Source organism: Macaca thibetana, chromosome 4 (assembly GCF_024542745.1).
Source record: "Macaca thibetana thibetana isolate TM-01 chromosome 4, ASM2454274v1, whole genome shotgun sequence".
NCBI classification, from domain to species: domain Eukaryota; kingdom Metazoa; phylum Chordata; class Mammalia; order Primates; family Cercopithecidae; genus Macaca; species Macaca thibetana.
Window position 1 is genome coordinate 116,824,318 of NC_065581.1, and position 13,992 is coordinate 116,838,309.

The following is a 13,992-nucleotide window of genomic DNA, read 5'->3' on the forward strand; positions in this document are numbered from 1 at the left end:
GGAGAGTTTGTTAGCTTTAAATTTCCTGGGTTCAGGACCCTGTCCCATCCCAATATCTTTGTAGACGTTGGTAGCTAGCACAGTATCTGGCACATAGAAGACTCTAAGTAAATACTGGATGAACAAGTGAATGGAATAACACTGATAGTTTCTTAAAGAGATAATGCAAGTTGAAAGAAAAAGTTATCATATTCTTTATTTCTACTGACAAGCACTTTAAATAGCAGTATAAGATCATTTAGTTATTTAATGTCCTGATCCACTTACTATTTTAGGCCTGCATTCTCTAGCTGTCAAAAAGCAAAAGCTATGATATCACCTAAATTATCACCCCAAAAAAGGAATAATTTAAACACATATGCACAGTTGGCCCAAGCATAATGAAGGCTTTTGATTTTTAGAGGGTTTTATGGAAAAAAAATCATACAAACTCAAAGCAGATCTCATTAATTAAAAACACATTCCCACTGGGGAAATTTATCTCTGACAATATTTAACTAAACAATGAGAAAATGATATTTCAACATGTCAGAGAAATTTCTGTTCATTGTCCAAGAAAGAGAAATGCAGTATCTTTATTTTAAATGCCTAGATATCATGTATTTGTTTCATGGGACAGACACGCTGTGACTTTCATGGAGTAACCTGAAGGAGAGAAAATACCTGAGATAGAAGAGAGATGGGATGAGCCTTCGAAATCCAGCCAATGACAGAGCTTTGAAGTGGGTATGAGACTTTCATATTATGGGCTGTTATTTACTCATGCTAGTTTCTGCCTTTCAAAATCAGTTTCCAGATTATCAAACATGAAGTCTTATAATCAAAAGACCTTTTATTGACGGCTTATTGACATAAGAGTTCAGAATTCCCAGGATATCACTGCAGAAAAAGTCTTATTTCATAGTTCTGATCCTACATGATTTTTTTAACAGCGTTTAGCTCTGTCACCAGGCTGGAGTGCAGTGGCTCAATCACAGCTCACTGCAGCCGTGACCTGTGGGGTTCCAGCAATCCTCCCACCTCAGCCTCCTGAGTAGCTGGGACTATAGGTTTGAGCTACCATGACTGGCTAATTTTTTTTTGTTTTTTGCAGAGACTAGGTCTCCCTATGTTGCCCAGGCTGGTCTCAAACACCTGGGCTCAAGCGATCTGCCCCCCTTGACTTCCCAAAGTTGAATTTTTATCTTATATTTAATAATAGCATATGCTGACTGGCTAAATCAACATTATTATTTTCACCAGTAGAATTTTATGTTTGATGAAGAATTCTGCCCTTTCATATGTGAGGAAGGCAAACTCACCACCAACCTATCACATCACATGAGCAAAATCATAATTATTTGGGAAAATAAATCCCAATAAGTTTGTAACAGATTATGCCAGTCATGAGGGGCTACTTCACAAGGAAATCACTTGAAAGATTTTGTCTTCATCAGCTTTGATGATAAATCTATCTAATAAAATTGAAAAGAGAGAATATGAGAAAAAGGAGTGATAGGTTAATTGTTATCACATTACACTTTTAAAATGTTATCCCACCTGGCACCCCTTACCAGATGTTTCCTAAGCAAATGGCCACAAGTGAACAAAGAACTTTAATTTGCAGAGGAACCAACTCCACACTATCATAATAAAGTCACCTCTTGTTGTCTCTTCATAATGAGCTGTCAGATGGCTTGCTTTGATTAAAAACAACAAAAACAACAAATACAACATCCTGGTATAAAAAGAACTGCTCCATTTGACACTCCTTCCTCTTGGACGGGATCTTCCCAATTTTTTTGAGATGAAGTCTCACTCTGTCACCCAGGTTGGAGTGCAGTGGTGTGAGCTTGGCTCACTGCAACCTCCGCCTCCTGGGTTTAAGAGATTCTCCTGCCTCAGCCTCCTAGGTAGCTGGGATTACAGATGCTCACCACCATTGCCTGGCTAATTTTTGTATTTTTAGTAGAGATGAGGTTTCACCACATTGGCCAGGCTGGTCTCAAACTCCTGACCTCAGGTGATCCCCCCCACCTTGGCCTCCCAAAGCGCTGGGATTACAGGCATGAGCCACCACGCCCGGCCCCAATCTTTCTGATTCTCTCACTAATCTAGCTGTGGTTCACCTTGCGTGGAATTCAGTCTTGAAATCTTTAAACATCATTCCTCCAGTTGCAGGAACTGTGTCCTTATTGTGAACCAAAGTCTTCATCATTCCCTGTTATAAATAGATTATTATTTATCAAGGCTAGGTTTCTAGCCTCCATCGGAGTCTTGTCTTTCTCTCCTCCCCTCTCTGCCCCTTATTGCCCCAGGGCAGGACGTGGGGCTCTGCAGCATACAGCCTTATGAATCTTCCTCAAGTAACCAATTATCCGGCTGTGCAGCCCTGTCAGTGTCCTGACAGCTGCATGCAGGATGCAGGCCCTGCTGTCAGAGGCAAAAGACTCCAAGCAACCTCCCATTCCTCACCACACCTCCATTACAATGTGGGGAAGAAGGGCACACACACCGAAAGGACTTCGTTAGGGATGCCACGGAGGTCAAAGACTGCTTAGAAGAAAAGGCTGAGGTGAAAATTAAAAAATGGAAAGGTGCCAGCGTAGTCCAGACAGGTGCTCGTGCTCTCGTACGGGAAGAATTGAAAGACTCCTCGCCCAGGCCTTGTGTAGCTATTGTCGGAGACAGCGCACACTCAGGCTGATTTTAATTGAGATCAATTTAACAAGTACCATCTTCTGCAAAGTCCTTCAATTGATTAAAAGCCAAATGAAGCTCTTGTAAGTGGTGACAGGTTTTTCTGTCATCTTTCCCGACTCCCTCCCCAATACGATGATTTTCTGAACTTTTGGAGATTGTGTGCTAAAGAGACAGCACTTAATCTGGGCTGATTTCTGCAGGTATATTTTAACATAATTATTTTTTGAGTTGTACTTTTGTGAACCTAACCAGTGATCTCCATTATTTGTCAACAGCAAACACGTATTAGTGGATCAGAATTGCAAAAGGCCCCAACATTCTGGCTGTTGCTTAGAGAGCAGCCTCTCTAAAACTTCACTGATTGCATTGTAGGGACCACAGGAACACACTTGTGTCACTGGCCAATTGCATCTTAAAAGGTGTTTGCTACAAGTAGTTATGATTTAGAGAATGGACTTGGGGCCACACTTCGCCAACTGAGTGTAACGATCACCTGTGTCCTATGGTGATACCAACTAATAGCCAGGGGCATTTCATAGTAATGCTGATGTAAGATCTTCTTCGTGTTTATCTAGACTTATCAAACACTGCACATGCAGGACAGACCCCTTTCTATTTAACAAAGCTGCTAAATAAATGATGGCTCCAATGACAGAAAAAAATGAGGCCCTGCAAAAAGAGAAAATACATTCTATTGGGAATTCTATGTGTAACAGGAAACACTTCCTTATATCAAGACCAGGATTAGATGAACATTTCTATTTAATTGCATCATGAGGGATTTAAGATTTACAACACAAAAGAGGTACTTATTGTAAGAGTTGTGCAGGGTTGAAATACACCATACTAAAGACAGTCATAGATGCTCTCCTCTAGAGAATTTCATGAACAATGAAGAAACATATGAGATGTGGCTCTACAGGACGGAAAGTTCCCTTTTAAACATCTACACTAGAATTTTCACATTTCAATAAGTTATCATCCACTTCAAATAACCACTCAAATAGTTATTGGAAGAATCAAGTGAGATACTGTGGACAAATCATGTTTAGTACCTGGCACTCAATCAGGGGTGTGTGCGTGTGTGTGTGTGTGTGTGTGACATACATCCTACTTATATCTGAAGGCCAATGAGGCTGTAACTGTTTAAATTGCAAGTGTTCTGAATTCCCTCTGAATTATTTTCAGAATCTTCAGTCCATTCTCTTTAGCAAGATTTATGTAGTACTTAGTATCTGCAAAGAACAATCTTAGACTGGAAAAACTTCCTGTGACATTGGCCTTGATTTCTGGACAGTGTTGTCATTCAGAAATGAGAACAATAAGAGTCTCAAATAAGCAAGTCAAGAAAATATCATTTGGGGTCCAGATTGAGACATACACTACCAAAGCAAGGAGATAGTTGCTTCGGTGGCTTTCTGACTAAACTCACAGACAACTCCAAAACAGGAGTTGCAAGATTGTTTGAGTAATGAAGGCTTCAGCAGAGTAAATATGTAGCTTCCCAAGCTGCCACATTAAACCAGAGTTTGTTAAATACACATTTTTATCACTTTATAAGTCAAGCATTACTCTTTTAGGTAACAAACAATCTCTTGGTATATCTGAATGTCACAGTTGAAAAAAATTATAAATGTTTAGTATATATATCTATAATTTGGAGAAAAGAAGATATTTTTGTATTAATGAATGACTGAATAAAATCAAAATACACTGAGAAAAAGAGTGGTTGCCGTCTGCTAGGGAATAGAGTTAAATATGTCTTTAAATAATAGATACTTAAGGCTGGGCACAGTGGCTTATGCCTCTAACCCCAGCACTTTGAGAGGCCGAGGCAAGCGGATCACCTGAGGTCGGGAGTTTGAGACCAGCCTGACCAACATGGCCAAACTACGTCTCTACTAAAAATACAAAATTAGCCGGGTGTGGTGGCGCCTGCCTGTAATCCCAGCTACTCAGGAGGCTGAGGCAGGAGAATTGCTTGAACCCAGGAGGGGGGTGTTGCAGTAAGCCAAAGTTGTGCCATTGCACTCCATCCTGGGCAACAGTGTGTGAAACTCTATCCCGCCCCTCCAACCCCGCTAAAAAAAAAAAAAAAAAAAAAATACCTGAGAGCTGGAAGGAAACAAAGGGACCATCTGGAGATTCCGTGCTAAAAGAAATCACACTTCTTCTGGGTTAAACCCTGTATGTGTGTTTTTAAATTATTATTATTTGAGTCAGATGGTGAATGCCAACATCTGGAGTTCTAGACCAATTCTCTTATTTCCAGAGAGGAAACCTAAAATTCACAGAAGTTAAGCTTTGCTCAACCACATAGATGAAACAAGAAGAATGAAAAAAACTGAATCAAAGTCTTCTCATTCTAAATTTCCACTGCACTTTGTTGTTCTAGAAATGGGATTTACTTATTTATTTTTTTTAAGACAGAGTCTCACTCTGTCACCCAGGATGGAGTGCAGTGGTGCAATCTCGGCTCATTATAACCTCTGCCTTCTGGGCTCCAGTGATTCTCGTGCCTCAGCCTCTCAAGTAGCTGGGACTACAGGCGCCCACCACCAGGCCCGGCTAATTTTTGCATTCTTAGTAGACACGAGTTTCACCATGTTGGCCAGGCTTTTCTTGAACTCCTGACCTAAAGGGATCTGCCTGCCTCAGCCTCCCAAAGTGTTGGGATTATAGGCGTGAGCCACCACTCCCAGCCTGGAAATGGGATTTAAAGAGACATATTAAAAAAAATTTTAAACTCTTTATGACATAGGTCAGCATTAGCTTACAAGTAGCTAAATAAATAGCTAAAGTTTTCTATTTTTAAAAAAGTAATACATGTATCAAGTAAGGTGCCACAGAGTATAATATAGTTACTGGTTTGTATGGCTGAAGAATTATAATTTAGATTTCAAAACAGATATCCTAATTTTCCTTGTAATCAAACCATTTCACTCATTGTTATATGTGATTATATTTACTTATAACATGTCTCCAACAACAGTTTGATTCAAAATTGCACGGTTTTTTACTGTGGGGTGGAACTTTTTAAATCAAGAGAGATTTTTTAATGTCTTCAAATAGGTCCCACTGTGCAGATCTCAGCCAAACTATTAACTATCAAGGAAACAGAAGTCTCTTTGAATTTTTTTTCCAAAACAGCACTCTAACACTCTTTATACATTGATTTCCAGACAGAATTACTTTTTAAGAGATGAAAGAAATTAAAAGATTTTGAATTCAATTTCACAAGCATCACCCTGTGAATTTGCCATATCCCACCCCGCACACAGTTAAATTTCAGCAGAGAGTGAAATCATTCACCATATGTATTTCCTAGAAAGGCCTGCAGCATCAAGAAACAGAATTGTTTTTTACAATATGTGATTGTTTTCCTAAAGCACCAACATAGCTTCTCTCTTTCCAAAATCGCATTGCTGCCATTTTTAATGAGTTACTATATAGATGCACTCGCAAAGACATCTGACTACCTAGAAAAAAATACCTCTTTGGTCACTTCCCTTTCAGTTCCTTTGACTGGGAAAAGGAAAGAGAGTTAGCAGAGATAAGTACATAATAACTTCTATGTTTTATATACACTGTCTTTTTAATCCTCCTTCTGGCAAAGTAAGGTATTGTCACCGTTTTACATATAAAGATAATGATACTCAGAGAGGTTCGTTAGGTTTTCCAAGGTAATGAGTCGGTTTATTTTCAAAGTATGGCTGAAGTCCATTCTTTCTGAGCTGACTCTTTCCATTTTAGTACTAAACTAACTTAGAGTAACTGTAATGGTAAATAGAGTTTGCATTCACATTTCAACCTTCCGAGCCAAACCCCTGGCCTTGAATACCTTGGCTGCACTCTCTTGCCTGTCACCTTTATGCTGGGTCTTACTGGCCCATGAATGGATTTTGTCTTGCCCCTCTTTCCTGCTGACTTCCATCTTATTAAAACTTTCCAGGACTTTCAATAAACTCTACTCCTACGATTCAAAGGCTAACCAAAGAAAGCAAACCAAGAAAACATGTCAAAAAAAAGAGCCTACTTCAAAGAATTCAAGAGAAACACACACTTCTACTACTTAATACATTGAAAACTCTAAAAAGGATCTCCAGTGAGCTACAGTGACATCTTAAACAAGAGAGCTTTTTGGTGCCTCACAAACTATATCGAGTAGGTTTCTGACTAGTTTGCTCATTAAAGAATGAAGCCAGGATTTTGACCTTTGGTGATGATGGACTAATTTGTTACAAACAAAAAGTATCCCACCTGGAACACCTTGAAAATCTGGACCCCAAAAATTTCCATTTTAAGTGTTGGGGAGTTAATGAAGCAGCAAAGACTTGACAAGAAAAATCCTTAAGACGAGAGAAGCTTGGAAGAGTCTGATAGCTAGCACAGGGTTTCCCTTGAGGTACCTGAGTGGAAACTAAGAAGCTGCAGAGAACTTCTAGTAGTTTTAAAAACCAAGAATAACAAAAACTGGCCTTCAAGGTCCACTGGTATTCAGGTGAGAACCTCTCCCAGTAAAGGCTCTATGCTAAAACTAAGAATGAATTAGAACTAGACAAGCATTCACAAAGCTAAAACCAAATTTCAAATCAACTCAATCCCTCTTTGTATTAAAGCAATCTCCTTTATCCTAAGTGCTGCCTGAAATAAAAGTATGCCTATTTTGGATAAAGGTAACTATCACTGAGAATCTCAAATTATCTCTACATTTTAGTGCACTACATTTGGCAATAAATAAAAAATTACCAAGAATAGTAGGTGACAAAAGCAAATTAAAACACAAAAAGTGAACACAAGAGACAGAGATGATATAAAGTGACAGATTTTAGATATCAGATACAAAATTTTAAAAACCAAGATTAATAAAATTGAAATTCATAAAATGCAGAATTTTAGCAGGAACCCAAAACTAAACCAAAAAAGAAAGAAGGAAGGAAAACAGAAACAAAGAAAATAGAGTCAAATTGATGTAAAAAAAAGAGAAAAAGAATATGGGAGCCTGTGAAAAGTTCTGACATATATGTAATCGAAGTCCCAGATGGAAAGGAAAGAAAATGGCCCAGAAGAAACATATACAATATATGAAGAGGTGAAGCTGAAATTTTCATCTAAAACTGATGAAAGACTTAAACTACAGCTCAAAGTTCAGTGAATTTCAAGCAGGAAAACTAGACTTATACATGTCACATTACTATTTCATGTTGCCACTAGAAGGGATAAAAAAATGTTACCCTCAAATAAGCTACAATAAAACTTACAGCTGACTTCTCAGCGGAAACTATGCAAGCCAGGTGACAACTGAATTACATCTTCAAACTGCTAAAAGTGACAGCCAACAACACTCTACATGTGTAACAACATCCTTCGTAAATAAAATATCCTTTATAAATGAAGATAAAATAAAAACATTTTAATACAAATAAAAGCTAATAGACTTGCCCAGAAGTCTGCATTAACGAAGATTAATGGTTATTCCTCAGTCAGGGGTAAATGATTCCAGATAGAAGTATGAAGAAGGAATGAAGTGCACTGTGGGAGGCCAAGGTGGGCAGACTGCTTGAGCCCAGGAGTTCAAGACCAGCCTGGGCAAAATGGTAAAATCCTATCTCTTCAAAAAATACAAAAAGTAGCTGGGTATGGTGGCGCATGTCTGTGGTCCCAGCTACTCAGGAGGCTGAGGTACGAGGATCACTTGAACCCAGGAGGTCAGGGTTGCAGTGAGCCAAGATCACATCACTGTACTCCAGCCTGGGTAACCGAGTGAGACTATCACACTCCAGCCTGGGTAACGGAGTGGGACTATCACAAATTAAAAAAGAAAAAAAAGAAGAAGGAGGAAAGGAAGGGAAGGAGGGAGAGAGGGAGGGAGGATAAATGAAGCAAAACAGAAATAATAAATATGAGAATATATCTAAATGAATACTGATTATATAAATGAACAGTAATTATGGCTTGTAGGGTTTTAAAAATGTGTGTATGTGTGCACATATATACGTACATAAAGATGTCATTTGTCCCAGAATTTATCTATAAATTCAATATAAACTCATAAAAATTCCAATGTTATTTTTATCAAATCAACACTTTGATTCTGAATTTCCATGGAATCACAAGAAGCCAAAAATATCATAAAGAATATACCTATGTAACAAAACTGCATGTTTGGCACATGTATCCCAAACCTTAGAGTATAATAATACTAATAAAAAGATTGAAAAATCCACAGTGAAGAAGGTTGTTTTGTTTTGAGAAGCCAAATATTTAGCTTAGAAAGTTTCTGGTTTAATGGCCATGATTATGGAATACAGTTTTGGAAATGCTGCCTTAGAGTTACCAAGCTTTTTCCTTTAAATAAATACGTTGACTGAGGCAAAAAAAAAAAAAAAGAGTTGTTATGATGGATACCAAAACTTCTTAAAAAGCTATAGGAATTAAAATAGCACAGTATTGGAGAGCATAGAAAAATATACCAATAAACAGTATAGAGGAACCAGAAACAGACTCATGCTTATATGGACATATGACTTGTAGTATGTACTGCTATGACATGGCACAGCAGTAGTGATCGGATGATCTTTTTAACACACGAGACTAGGTCAACTGGATATCCATATGGGGAAAAGTGCATCTTGTCCCCTACCTTATATCAATACAAAAACCAATTCCACATGATAATTCTAAATATAAAAGGCATGACAATACAGCATTTAGAAGGTAATAGAAGAGAATGCCTTTGTGACCTTGGAACTGGGAAAGGTTTCTGAAACACAGCATAAAAACTACTAACTATAAGTGAAGCATTTTATAAATCAGACTAAATAATATTGAAAGATACTACAGAGTACTGAAGAGACATGTCACAGAGTCAGAGAAGGTGCCTGCAATATATTACCAAAGAAATCCTAATTCCAACAATATACAAAAATTCCTTATATATCTATAAAAAATGAAAACTTGCTGTTTTAAAAAGGACAAAATATATGAATAGATACTTTACAAAAGAGTATATCAATATGATCAATAAATACAGGTAGTCCACATTTTGCATGGCTTTGATATACGCAAATTTTGTCAGTCACCAAACACAATGCAAGAATCAGTTGCCACAGTATATTAACTATAATTGTATGAAACAAAAGCTTTGCTGGCAGCTTTTCCGCCTACAAATCACTAGTTAAATAATAATTGTGCATCAGGATCAGTGACCTATCACATCGCTTCTTTCAAAGTCTGTCAATGATTAGTCACTGTGTGTCTTTTATTTAGTGCACGCACAGACAGCAAAGCATGTAGTTGTGTTGCCTTCCTGTATCCCAGTGATAAACCCACATGATGTTCTACAAAAATGGAAAAATCAACAGAGGAAATTGGTCAACAAAAAAGAAGAGAGAAAAAAGCAATACTAATGTAAGTATAATTAAAATCTAACATAAATAGAATTAGAGAAGAAAGAATTGACTTCAGGTATGTTGACACTACTGCCATTGTAAAGACTCCAGATACGCAGCCAGAAGAACTCCATGAAGGCAAAGTTATCTATGTAAATGAAGGAAGTGGCTGTGATGAAAAGGATTAACACGTCCCAGAGGAAGTGAATCCAGCAAAAGACTTCAAATTAAAGGAACTGACTGGGCACAGTGGCTCATGCATGTAATCCCACACTTTGGGAGGCGGAGGTGGGTGGATTACCTGAGGTCAGGAGTTCAAGACCAGTCTGGCAACATGGTGAAACCCCATCTCTACTAAAAATACAAACACCTGTAATCCCAGCTACTCAGGAGTCTGAGGCATGAGAATCACTTGAACCCAGGAGGCGGAGGTTGCAGTGAGCCAAGATCGCACCGGCCTGAGTGACAGAGTGAGACTCCATCTCAAAACAGAAAAACAAAACAAAACAAAAAACTAAAGGAACTCTCAGAGATATTTCACAACATTGGAAGTGTGGAGGGATAAGCCACATAAATCTGATCCAAACTTAGAAAGAAGTATGACAATTTGCCAAGGCATAGAAAGGAGGCTTGCTCCATACCATAAGTTATACAATGAGAAGGCAAGCCCTATCCAAACTATTATTCAATTTTTTTACAAAGAAAGAGAAAACACTTTAATTCTCAAATTCCCACTGCTTTAAATTATAGTGAACTAAATAAGATTTAGTTTTACTAATTTTTTCATTTCCCTACATATTTATAACCAACGGTATGAGAAGTTTTTTTTAAAAATGTATTTTGACAAAAAATTTTAAAGGACCCAGAACAATTGTAATTTTTTCAATTGATTATTAAGTTAGCTTTGGTCAATTTCATTTTACATGATAATTTTTACAGACCTGCAATCCTGTGCAAAGTGAAGACTGCCTGTATAGGAAAACGATGTTCAATTTTATTAGTCATCTGGAAAATGAAAAGTTAAACACCACAGCATGCATTCCAGGATGCTCAAATCAAAAAAAAGGATGGCAATGCTAAATGTCAGCCAGGATGCAAAGAAACTTGAATTCTCAGGCATTGTTGATGGGAGTGTAAGTTGAGTTAAAATACTTTGGAAGTATTTAGCAGCATCCACTAACACTGCACAAATGTACAACTTAGGACTCTATGACCCAGCCTAACTACCCCTAGTATAAGCCCAACAGAAAGGCATATGCAGATGTGTATCCCAAAAATTATATACAACACTGTGCATAGTAGCCTTTCTCAAAATAATCTAAAAGACACATAAATGACTATCAACAGTAAAATGGATATAAAAACCATAGCATATTCATATCCTTAATATAATTATTTATATAGAGAAGTAAGATTAATAGATTTCAACAAGCAATAACATGGAGGAATCTTACAAGCACAATGTGGAGTGTGGAAGCCCAACACAATGAATACAGACCATTTAAATCCACTTTTATAAAGCTCAATCATAGGAAGAACTAATCATAAGGAAACACTTAGCTCTGGGAAAGAGGTAGTGGTGGGAAGGGGACAGAGCAGGGGCTTCTGGGATGCTGATTTGTTTTATTTTTTGATCTGGATGGTGGCAACATGGGTGCATTCACCTTGTGATAACTGATCAAGATGTATGTTCATGATATGTGTGGTATTTCTGAATGACTATTATGCTTTAATAAAATTTGTGTGAAAAACTAAAGCAAAGAATAATGTTTTAAATATGTAATATAAATGTCTGTAATTATTTCATAAAGCATTAGCCTAGGACTAATTCTGAAATGGTCTGAGAAACCCTGAAGATACCTGAAGTGCTTTCTGATGACCCATGAGGTCAGAATTATTTCAAAAACATCATGTGCATTTTCTACTATGTTGTCATCTGTAATAATTCTATAAAAGCAATGACTAGAAAACTGCAGATTCCTTAGCACGAATCAAGCAGTGCTGCCAAACTGTACTACTTGTCATCATATGCTTCTCTGCCATGCACTCACTCACTGCCATGCACTTCCACGCACCTTGCAAGGAAGGTGATCCATGCAAAATAGGAAACCATCTTTTCCTCACTGTAGGAGAAAAAGATGAAGAAAAAGAAGAGGAGGAAGAGGAGGAAGAACCAGTTTCACTTAAGAATAACTGACAAAGTGGTAAAAAAAAAAAAAAAAAAAAAAAACCATGTAATATATTTGCTATTTTCAAATGAATACATACATATTTTAAATACATCTGAGTTTTAATTTCTAATACAATAAACACCAATAGACAGAGATCTCTTTAGAGTCCTCAATAATTTTTAAAAGTAGGAAAGGGTCCTGAGACCAAAAAGTTTAAAAATCACTCTTAGGAAATACAGGGTCTGTGATTATTTTGCAACTCTCTCGCCTATGTGTAAATAAACCTCTTTTCAAGTATTTAAAAACTTCTGAAGTAGTTAAAACATTCATCATACAATCAATTCTGTTTGTAAGTTTTATTTACATAGGCAAGCATTTCAAATGGCACGCAGTGTTAACGTTCATCCTAATCTCTGCCCCAGTGATCAGAATTTCCCTGTCATGAGGCAGAGTTGGGGATATGGATGAAGTCGCCTTCTGTCTATTTATTCAATGAAAGAAAATATGGTTCTATATAACACAGAGAAAAAGACATGGTTACTTGTCATCTGAAAATAAATACCTTTGATTGCCACAGAATTTCACTGAAGAAGAAACATCGAAAATCTAGTTTTCTTTTACAGGCCAGGCGCAGTGGCTCATACCTGTAATCCCAGCACTTTGGGAGGCCGAGGTGGGTGGATCACGAGGTCAGGAGTTCGAGACCAGCCTGGACAACACGGTGAAACCCTGTCTCTACTAAAAATAGAAAAATTAGCCGGGTATGGTGGCAGGCACCTCTAATCGGGAGGCTGAGGCAGCAAAATCACTTGAAACCAGAAGGTGGAGGCTGCAGTGAGCAGAGATTGTGCCACTGTACTCCAGCCTAGGCAAAAGAGTGAGACTCCATTTCAAAAAAAAAAAAAAAAATCACTCTTAGGAAATACAGGGTCCGTGATTATTTTGCAACTCTCTCACCTATGTGTAAATAAGCCCCTTTTCAAGTATTTAAAAACTTCTGAAGTAGATAAAACATTCATCACACAACCAATTCTGTGTGTAAGCTTTATTTACATAGGCAAGCATTTCAAATGGCACGCAGTGTTAACGTTCATCCTAATTTCTGCCCCAATGATCAGAATTTCCCTGTCGTGAGGCAGAGTTGGGGATATGGATGAAGTTGCCTCTATTTATTCAATGAAAGAAAATATGGTTCTATATAGCACAGAGAAAAGGACATGGTTACTTGTCATCTGAAGATAAATACCTTTGATTACCATAGAATTTCACTGAAGAACAAAACCAAAAATCTATTTTTCATTAGATTTTTACATACAGTTTTAGAACACAAGTATTATGTAAAGTAAGGTATTTCTACAAGTATGATTTAATAAGAGTTACTCAATGTCTCAAAATATATAAGCAACAAAGACATCAACTATACATCAACTCCAAGAACTGATGAGAAAAATATATCCTACAAAGATAAGATTTAAAAATGTAAAGACCAGTAAGGATAATTAATTGCTATTCTCAGCAGCTAATTCAAAACCTACAACTTGATTAATTCTCAAACTGTTGAAGACTAAATATTAAGCCAACCTATGATTTTGATTTTAAAACACATGTACATTCATTAAAAAGAAAGTTGCATGGCTGGGGTTTCCTCAGGTGTAAATCTAAAAATGAAGGCACAGCCCTCCATGCCACACATACAGCTAAATTTAGCCAAGTATGGCAACTTTTGTGAGTGCCCTAAATCCTCTAGG